A 10,450-nucleotide genomic window follows, 5' to 3' on the forward strand; every position below is an offset into this window, starting at 1 on the left:
GGTACTCATGTTATTATAGGGGGTTTTCACTAAATGAAGCCTTACAAATGATTCAGGACGGCCAAGTTGCTATACCTAAGTGCAATAATATTTCCATCACCATTTTATCACCAAAATACGCGTGTGGTAACGTAACTGATGAGGATTCTGGTGATGAAAATAACCCTACAATTGACAATATGCCTGGTAGTCAGTTGCGAGCTGAGACGGAAGTAACCCTCAACACACAAGGAAAGGGAATGGATGATGAACATAGTAAAGGCGATGGTGAGAATGGCAGTAGAAATACTAGTGATTCAGCAACCGATATACAGATGAAGAGAAAGAATAATAAATTTCAATTGGGAAGAAGTTGACATATTTTTCAATTTCCGTGGACACAGTTTCAAGATACTCTAGAAATTTGAAGAAGAAAATATCATATATCAGCCCAATATCATATATCAGTACAACAAAAATATGGGTGCACCAAAACATCAATCTGTACAAAACATCTATTAGAAGCAAGAAATGGTACTTTAGTATGCATTGACGTAGCAGAACAAAATGCATGGCAGCTATACAAGATAAACTCCAACGAAAAACTCGATCCTCTTGCATTTCGCAAACGTCTTGTCTTATCTGTTCTTGAATCCACTGCTCGACATGTACACTCAAGCGGTGGACCAGCGGTCTCAACTCACTGCACTTTCGGGCTATCGTCTCTTGCCCGCAGGTGCATTTGTGGCTGCTGGCGGGTATGCTCTCTACATAATCCTGCTGCACTTACCCTTTACCCATTTCAGCGAATGCTGACGACCACTGCGGTAGACCATCTCATCTAAGACTGAGCAAAAAGACTCAAGGTTTGATGGAAGTAATCATTTTGTGGTATCTCAAGAAAAACAAACTCCATGCAGACAGTGTCACACAAAGACAACAATAATATGTACAGTTGGGACGTTCGTTCTGTGCCGGTGAGAATCATATGGTAGCTAGCCAGTGAGCCTACACTCTCGCGCATGCGCAGAATATGGCAAGTGGCCAGTCTCTCAGAAAGCCTTGGCTGTGTAACATCGTCCTGCCACGTGCGTGATTATTGCTGTTTGTTAGTTTAGTTAGTTCATATTCATATTGTTTATTTATTATCGTGGCAAATTGCAGTTGTGTGTGTTTGTGTAGACTAAAATGCCTCCTATTCAGTCTAAACTTGGCGCAAAAACACTGCATAGCCAAACTCGGGAAGTTGTGAACAATATACATTCTTTCATGAAGAGTGAAGCAGCTTCTGGAGACTTTTTAATACCGCTAAAAAAGGTGCAAGAACGAGTGAGTGCAGCAACTAAAGTGCCCGAAAGAACAATAAGAAAGATAATTAAAGAAGGGAAACAGTGTGAGGAAGAAGGGACCTCTTTTGGAACGCCCGGTAAAGTTCATCGTTTACCGAAACGCATCACAGATGTTGATGATTTTGATAAAAGAGTTATACGACAGACAATTTATAATTTTTATATAAATGACAAAACAGTGCCCACTGTCAGTAAACTGCTACCTAAACTAAAAGATGCCATAAACTTTAACGGGGGTAGTACAAGTTTAAAGATCATTTTACGTGATATGGGGTTTAAATGGAAGAAGACAAGAAATAATAAAGCGGTATTACAGGAAAGGCATGATATTCGAGAATAGCGCGTATCATATTTATGCGAAATAAAGAAATACAGAGAAGAAGGTAGGCCTCTAATATACGAGGATGAAACGTATATTCATAGCACGCATACAAGACCAAAAAATTGGAGTGATGACAAAACCTCAGGTTTACTGGCGCCTATTTCGAAAGGACCTAGGCTTATTATTGTTCATGCAGGGGGTCGAGCGAGTTTTGTACCTGGCGCATTTCTGATGTTTAAATCGAACAGGAAAACTGGAGACTACCCTCATGAAATGAATGCCAACAATTACCAGAAGTGGATAACGGAAAAGTTGATTCCGAATTTGCCCCCTAGATCTGTTTTTATAATAGATAACGCACCTTACCATAACGTGCAGTTGCATAAAGCTCCCTCAAGTAATTCAAAGAAAAGTGATATGCAGGACTGGCTTAGAAGAAACAATGTGCAGTTTCAGGAAAATATGCTGAAAGTGGAGCTTTACGGGCTCATTAAAACACATAAGCCACTTCATAAAACTTACGTGATTGACAATCTCTTAACTATGAATGGACACTGTGTACTCAGATTGCCGCCGTATTCACCTGAGCTAAATCCATTGGAATTGATTTGGGCAGATATAAAGCAGTGGGTAGCCGGTCAAAACACAACTTTTAAATTAGAGCAAGTGATGAAATTGTGCCAACAACGGGTTGATGACATCAGTGTAGAAAAATGGGAAAAAGTATGTGAACATGTTGAAAAAATCGAAGATGAATATATTGAACAGGAAGGAATTATGGAAAATGTAATTGAAAGCTTCATAATTACGGGCAGAGACAGCAGTAGTGAAAGCGACGACGATGAAGTTGATGATCACGACGACAATGGTGGTGATATATCTGGTATCGAAAGTTTGTCTGATGATTAGATATATTGATTGCGTCTGTTTCTCTTCATTGCTATATAATTGAACCATGGATATCATGTTATGTTTATAATCAGTTTGTATTTATTATGATAACACGTGTGATGTGATAAGTGATACTGGACAACTGTGAGTGGAATGCGCCGTTCATCGCACATCCTGGAACCAACTGAGCATGATGATGTCACTACACGCTGCAGATCCCAGCCGAGGCGGGAAGTCACGTGTTTCTATAAACTCACTCTGTTGCTCAAGATAACCAAGCACACCGGCACAGAACGACCGTCCCAACTGTATGAAGTGTGATGTTGGTGTACATGTAAAATGTTTTATCACGTATCACACACCATAAACATTCTCGAAAAATACAATAATCTTATTGTATGTTATAATTTTGTGTTAATTTGATGTATTGTTAAGCTAAACAATTTATATATATTAGTGCTAAAACGACTTCTGTCATATAATGTTTTTGCATGGGGATATGACTGACGTCCTATGTACAGTATATGACACTGAAAATCTCGGATACTATCGACATAAAAAATTTAAAAACAGCTTTGTTATGTTATATCAATTACAATTAAATAATTCATACAAAAATCGTATTTTTTTAACAAAAAATAATTCAGTCTTATCTGGGTTAATTTTAAATTTTAATGAATAAATTTTTTTTTCTAGACTTACTATAGGTCGGAGAAAAACAGTTGTATGTAACATATATAATGGCTATTTAAGGTAGGCACTCACTTATCGGAAAAAATTCGTTCGTTGCGTTCGCGGTTTTATTATACTATCGCTCACTTGTCCGCATTTCCGAATAACACGGCCGACTTGATGTTACCTTCGCTTTTTTGTATACGGCCTTGACAATAGTAATCTTATACTGAAATTGGTTAATTTCTCAATCCCAACACGAGGCGCTGTCTTCCAAGGTTTGGTATCCACAGAAGAAATACTCAATATGAATTAAAATAAATGATTAAAGAGTAATAATAGCAATTATAAATAATAAATAAGAAAATAATAAGTATTATTATGTTTAGTTCTGTTAATTATGGTGAAAGAGAGAGTTTAAAAGCAGGGAAGGTAACACATAGTAACTTGTTCAATTTAAGTAACATGATGACAGAGGCGTAATTTTGTAGTTCATTCACTGGGTAGCACCCCTAGGCTAAACTGCAATGTTTCAAAGTAATCACTTGGGTAATTATTTACAATAACTTTTACTAAGTTTTACAATTTCACTCACTGCACTGATACATTCCACTTGATATTGCAGATTCAAGAATCATAGTTTCACGATTTTGCGACTCAGTGGATTATAAGCCGCATTCTTCGAAGGAACAAGCCTTTCAGTTAAAGCTACTGCAATGTTGTCTAGAAGTGGCCTAACAAATTTCACAGTAATGATATTAGCAAGTCGTTTTTGGCCGTCTTCATCACAAATTGGCATTGCAAGAGAGGGCATCTACACAGTAACGGCTCAATTTCTGAACACAAATTTTCTAATATATTCTTGTTTGGTATTCTCTTTCGATGATTAAGCAGCTGATCTACAATCAATTTTACATGAATACTTCCTTCATCGGCTTCTTTCCTTACATTTTCCATTTCTTTACGTAACGGATCTCTTTCAATTAGTTGGAGTTTTTCGATTGTTTTCGTTATCTCATCTTGCTTCTCTTGTAACACCTGATTAAGTTGTGTAATTTTCACATGCAATCTGTTAATTATTTCTTTTTATCTCCACAAAGTTTACAACATCTGTTTGCGTCGCTTTATGGTCATTTTCAACTGGCAAGAAGGGAATGTCATTAACTGATGCTGAGCCACTCGGAACATCTTGTTCAAATAGTGAAAAACCAATATTACTAAAAGATTTGCGTTTCTTGGGTGAAGGGAGATCAGTTTTAGTAACTGTTCATGGTCTTCTGATATCTGTTACTTTATACCTAGGATAATGAGGGAATATTGTTGGCACAGCATTTGGTTTTAATAGTCTAAATTTCCCATTATTAGAATAATCTTCTTCCCTGAAATGTAAGCTACAAACGACTGAAGATGGGGAGTTGCTTTAGGAACAAAGTCTTGGCGTGAAATCACTTTAAGGCATTTTCGCATCTTTCCCTTACTTACTTACTTACTTACTTACTTACTTACTTACTTACTTACTTACTTACTTACTTACTTACTTACTTACTTACTTACGGCTTTTAAGGAACCCGGAGGTTCATTGCCGCCCTCACATAAGCCCGCCATTGGTCCCTATCCTGTGCAAGATTAATCCACTCTCTATCATCATATCCCACCTCTCTCAAATCCATTTTAATATTATCCTCCCATCTACGTCTCAGCCTCCCCAAAGATCTTTTTCCCTCTGGCCTCCCAACTAACACTCTATATGCATTTCTGAATTCGTCCATACATGCTACATGCCCTGTCCATCTCAAACCTCTGGATTTAATGTTCCCAATTATATCAGGCGAAGAATACAATGCGTGCAGTTCTGCGTTATGTAACTTCCTCCATTCTCCTCTAATTCCATCGCTCTTAGCCCCAAATATTTTCCTAATCACCTTATTCTCAAACACTCTTAACCTGTGTTTCTCTCTCAAAATGAGAGTTCAAGTTTCACAACCATACAGAACAACCGGTAATATAACTGTTTTTACAGATTCTAACTTTCCGATTTTTTGACAGCAGACTAGATGATAAAAGCTTCTCAACCGAATAATAAGAGGCATTTTTCATATTTATTCAGCGTTTAATTTTCTCCCAAGTGTCATTTATATTTGTTACTGTTGTTCCAAGATATTTGAATTTTTGTCCACACCTGTGAAGTAACGGTTAGCGCGTCTAGCCGCGAAATCAGGTGGCCCGGGTTCGATTGCCGGTCGGGACAAGTTACCTGGTTGGGTTTTTTTCCGAGGTTTTCTCTCAACCCTATATGAGCAAATGCTGGGTAACTTTCGGTGTTGGTATCAGGACTGAGTTCACCGGCATTATCACTTTCATCTCATTCAGACGCTAAATAGCCTAAGATGTTGATAAAGCATCGTAAAATAACCTACTAACATAAAATATTTGAATTTTTCCACCTCTTCGAAGGATACAACTCCAATTTTTATATTTCCATTTCGTACAATATTCTGGTCACGAAATGTAATTGTATTCAATTAGAATTAGAGTCTGGCTGGGCTGAAGAGAAGGCCTATGGCCTTAGCTCTGCCAGATTAAATAAATAAATAATTATTAAATTATTATAATCATCTTTCTCTATCACTCGGAAATTCGTGGAATGATATTGCTCCTCCACTCTTCTTTTCTATTCGAAGTACACAATGGTTCACAACAATACGTCATTTTGAATCACATCACAATAAACTCACATGCAAGTAGAAAGAAGCACAATATTACTAAGTATAATCATACAAGAAACCATACACCCATTCCTCAGCGATCCTTGGCAGTCAGTGACATCTGGCGGGAATTTCATATATTCTCGATTACAGCTTTAACACAGGGATCAAGCTGAATTGTCAAGGCCGGTAAAGGAGAAGCGAAGCGAGCATCAATTCGGCCGTGCACTGACATAAGTACTTTTCTGCATTCCCACATGAGATCGCAACAGAAGTAAGAAATTTTATAGTGCTTTGAAATAGAAGAGGGACATATTTATTAACAATGAAGACACCATGGCTTTAGTGTTCGACTTCATGCAAAATCTACTATACTTTCCAGCTATACCAGTTCAAGATATCTTCTATTTGCGGCAATTAATCGTTTATGTGTTTTCCATTCACAATTTGAAGACTGAGAAAAGCTCATTTCTCTGTGTATCATAAGGGAGAGGGAAGAAAAGGCGCAGTGAATTTTCATCATTTCTCATTGATTATATTCATGAATTTGTTCCAAAAAATATATCAGAATTACATTTATTTTCTGACAGCTGTTGTGGACGAAATAAGAACAACACTCTTGTAAGGACTTGTTTGGCTTTAACTGATATGAATCGGTTTGATAAAATTCTCCATTTCAATCCATTCTTAGTGCTCTTAAGAGGAGAGACAGAATTTACACATCCTATGAATATTGTGAGCTTACATATTGTTTCATTTTCAAAGACTGGTGCATTTTCATTGAAAATAATTGAGACAAGTGATGTTAAGGTTTTTACAAACTGGTGGCCTCAATTTTATAAAAACATGACTGTATATCTAGAAACATTACGTGCTCCTAGAGACAAAAAATAAAACTTCAAGGTATCACAGTTTGGTTATTTCGAATACTTGTCCAAAAAGAAAAGGGTCTTGTAACAAGACCTTGGATTAGTAGAATGGTAGAGCACACCTTTCGTCTGTCTCAGCCAGGAAGAGTTCAACACACATTTCCAATTCAATCATTGTATTCAGGTGGTAAAATTCCGATAAAACAGAGAAACATAGAGGATGTTAAAAAAATCCTTCGATATATTCCTGAGGAATATATTCATTTTCATGAACAGGTTTTTTCCTGACGACTTGCTGAAACTTAAACATTCATAAATTACAAAGCAGGACAGTATGTCGACAGTAAAACATATATTTGGAAAGAAAGTACGACGCTAACGTGCCTAAAGTGTTGATTTAGCATGTGTAACAAATTGTAATAATAGTTCTCGTGTAATTTTGTTCAAGTTATGATGTTACACATCTATGAATAATAATAAAATCCTTCATTTTGTACTGCAGTTAATCTATGTAACTCATTTCACGGAATGGTACATCATTTTCATTTCAGAAAAGTACCTAAGTCAATCAAGCTTGAACATTTCTTTACGCTAAATTATTTCAATTATGAGGTATTTTTTAAAGTAGAAGAGATTGGTATATTGAGGCACCTGCCTCTATCCGAAATTTCCTTAAGTAACTGGAGCAAACCGTGGAAAATCCAGACAGGTTGGCCGGCCCGGAATTTAAACACGGGACCTTTTGAATAAGAGTCTCGAGGTACACTAGAGACTGGGCCACAAATTTTATAAGGTCAACCTGTATTTTTCTTTCATATTATATCAGCTTTACTTAAAAAAAGTAGGCCTATATGTTGTTAGCTTCTTCGAGTTTGGATATTAAAACGACCCCTTTATTAGTTTCGTGTTTAAATGACCATTTTTTAATTTTTATGTGCTTTTCGTCTGTCTATTTTAAGTTAAAAGTGCTTACATCTTTGAGCTGTAATAGGAGCATTATATGAGACATAATATTTGAAATACGCTGAAGTTAGATAGCTTTTATGCATTTCATACATATCACTTCATGTAGATATTTATTTAATAATAAAACATAAACTTTCGGAGAACATTCTGCTTGACAACAATAACCGATGGCACAAAGATGGCGGATGATGCTTATACCATAGTCTAGTATCAAGACCGTCTCCAATACTCAGACCTTAATGTAGGTATCGATAGTGGCCAAAATGGCGCCGGTAGAGGTCCAAGCATGATTACCACGTGGTTTTGTTATGATGTTTTCTTGTGTTAATTACGTCGTGAAATCGACCATTCGTGTTGTGTACCGGGTTGTAATTCTAATAGTGGATCTGTGTCTCATATTTCAGTGTTTGAGTTTCCGAAAAGTACAACTTTACTCGCGACAAATGGTTTAGGTGCATAATCGTGACAATTTCCAAGTTAAGGAAATTACAGTTTGTTGTTGTTTAGTCAACTGTCCGAAGACAGGTCTGAACATCACAAATGATACCAACAAGGCACCACTTATGAGGCAACTAAGCCAAGAGATTATGAGGTAGAGTGGCCATTTCGTATCTTCCTAAAATGACAGTGTTACACATAAAACATTTTGAACCTAAATTAGTTATTAAGAAAGATATTTTTCCTATCGTAAATGGTGATCCTTTTCGTATTCCTCGGGAAATTTCGAATCTTACCCATGACGCCTAAAGAATCATATTTCCTAACCAACTTTCATGCCGTACTGACAGTCATTCTAGTGCCTAGAAAGAACCCACATCAACGGAAAGGGGAACAGATGAGGAGAGAAGAATTTTTCAGGGAATGGTGTGAAAGGGAAATTATTAGCACTTTCGATCAGTTTCAAAGTGATGTTCAGGAAAGAAATGTGGTTTCATTTATGACTGTTGTTTAAGGTGACTGTTATTTTCTTAAATATGAAAGATGACCGTGTAGAAGAAATTCTGTCATTAATAACTGTACAAAGGTGTTGAACGAGAGAAAAACATTTCAAACCAATTATCGAGAAAACTGAAAAGAAGTCATGAAGAGTTAGGCCTAAGCCTAAAAGTGACAAAACATGAAGAATTGAAATTAAAGACGAATTAGGCTAAGGACCCTAGATTGTCAACATCCATATATTAAAAATATAAAATATAAGCTGATTTTTTATTATTAGTAGTAGTAGTAGTAGTAGCAGCAGCAGCAGTATGTAGTTGTATTAGTAGACCTTGTAGGCCTAATATTGGCTGACCTTGTTTAATTGTGTTATTGATTTTGAGTATGTGTTAACCTTTTGTATGCTCAACAACTATTAGTGAATGTTTGCATATGCTTCAGTAACTTATACGGAGTTCAGGGTATGATTTTCAACTTACTCAAAAGTGTTTTCAAGCTGCGATTGCACTGTCAAGTTCATAACTTCATAGCAGTGTGTTTCTACTCGTTCCGTATTTATCTTATTGTATTGTCTCGCCTTTGAAATTGAACTTAACATTGCTCATAAATTAACACTGGACGTTTATTTAAGACAAAAGTTAGTAATTCAACTTCAGAAATACGAAAAATTTAAGTATTTTGACATAAAGATATGGCGGGACCATCTATATAAATGGAAATGGTTGGATCTCTACGGCGGCCATCTTTTTTCTATATTAAGGTCTGAGTATTGGAGACGGTCTTGCTAGTATACACAGTCGCGAAGATTGGGGTGATTTTTTGCATTTCTCGCGATAGTTGCTAGCCGCTTGGAGCGCTGTGTGTACTAGGAACAATAGACCGTGTCACTGCCATCGTGATCTAATACAGGCCGTAAGGCAGACCATGTGACGCTGATGTGACTCTCTTAACCCGATCACGAAGGGCGGCATTTCAACCACATAAATTAATTGGAATGCATAAAAGGTAACATATATTTCTCTAAAATGTAGTGTAATTGCATTAATAAAATTTAAAACAATGATTAGGAGACACTTCAGACATAATTCCTTGCGAGTTAAGGTGTAATATTATTTTTGTTCGTATGTGTAATAGACCTACCTGCCTTGATTTCGATTAAATATTGCGAAATTATTATACATTCATTTATGCACGATTCAATAATTTTCAATTGCACCGCACGAATATTTAGATATGTTGAAATTATAGGTTATGTTTACTGTCCCAGTTGCCCCTTTCTGTCTAATTTTAGTGGTCTCCAATGCCCTGCCATTCATATGGAAATATTATAGGTTATGTTTACTATATCTTATATTCCTAAATTCGCAATTATACATTATAATTAAGCATAATGTAATGCATGATACTCCGCACATTCAATTTGTCTGTATTTTAATACTACAATTGAGTATTGAATTATTGTATTTATCTACTAATGGTATGATAAATTTTCTGTCTTTATCAAGGAAGGTAGATGTGCTATATTAAAATCACAATATAAATTCTTTTTTATTAAACCTCAAAATAGCTTCCATTCTAAACTCAAAATGTTGATGCGAAAAGATTATGTTAACATGTAAAATTCTCTTCACATTAAGATAACACAGTTTTGTAACTATTTCTGCAACATATTATGCAACAAGAAGTAAAGGGAACTTACGGACACATTACACGTTATACTAAATAAAACTTAGCTATGATACTCAATAAAGTTATAATATA

The sequence above is a fragment of the Periplaneta americana genome, chromosome 8, assembly GCF_040183065.1.
Source record: "Periplaneta americana isolate PAMFEO1 chromosome 8, P.americana_PAMFEO1_priV1, whole genome shotgun sequence".
NCBI classification, from domain to species: Eukaryota; Metazoa; Arthropoda; class Insecta; order Blattodea; family Blattidae; genus Periplaneta; species Periplaneta americana.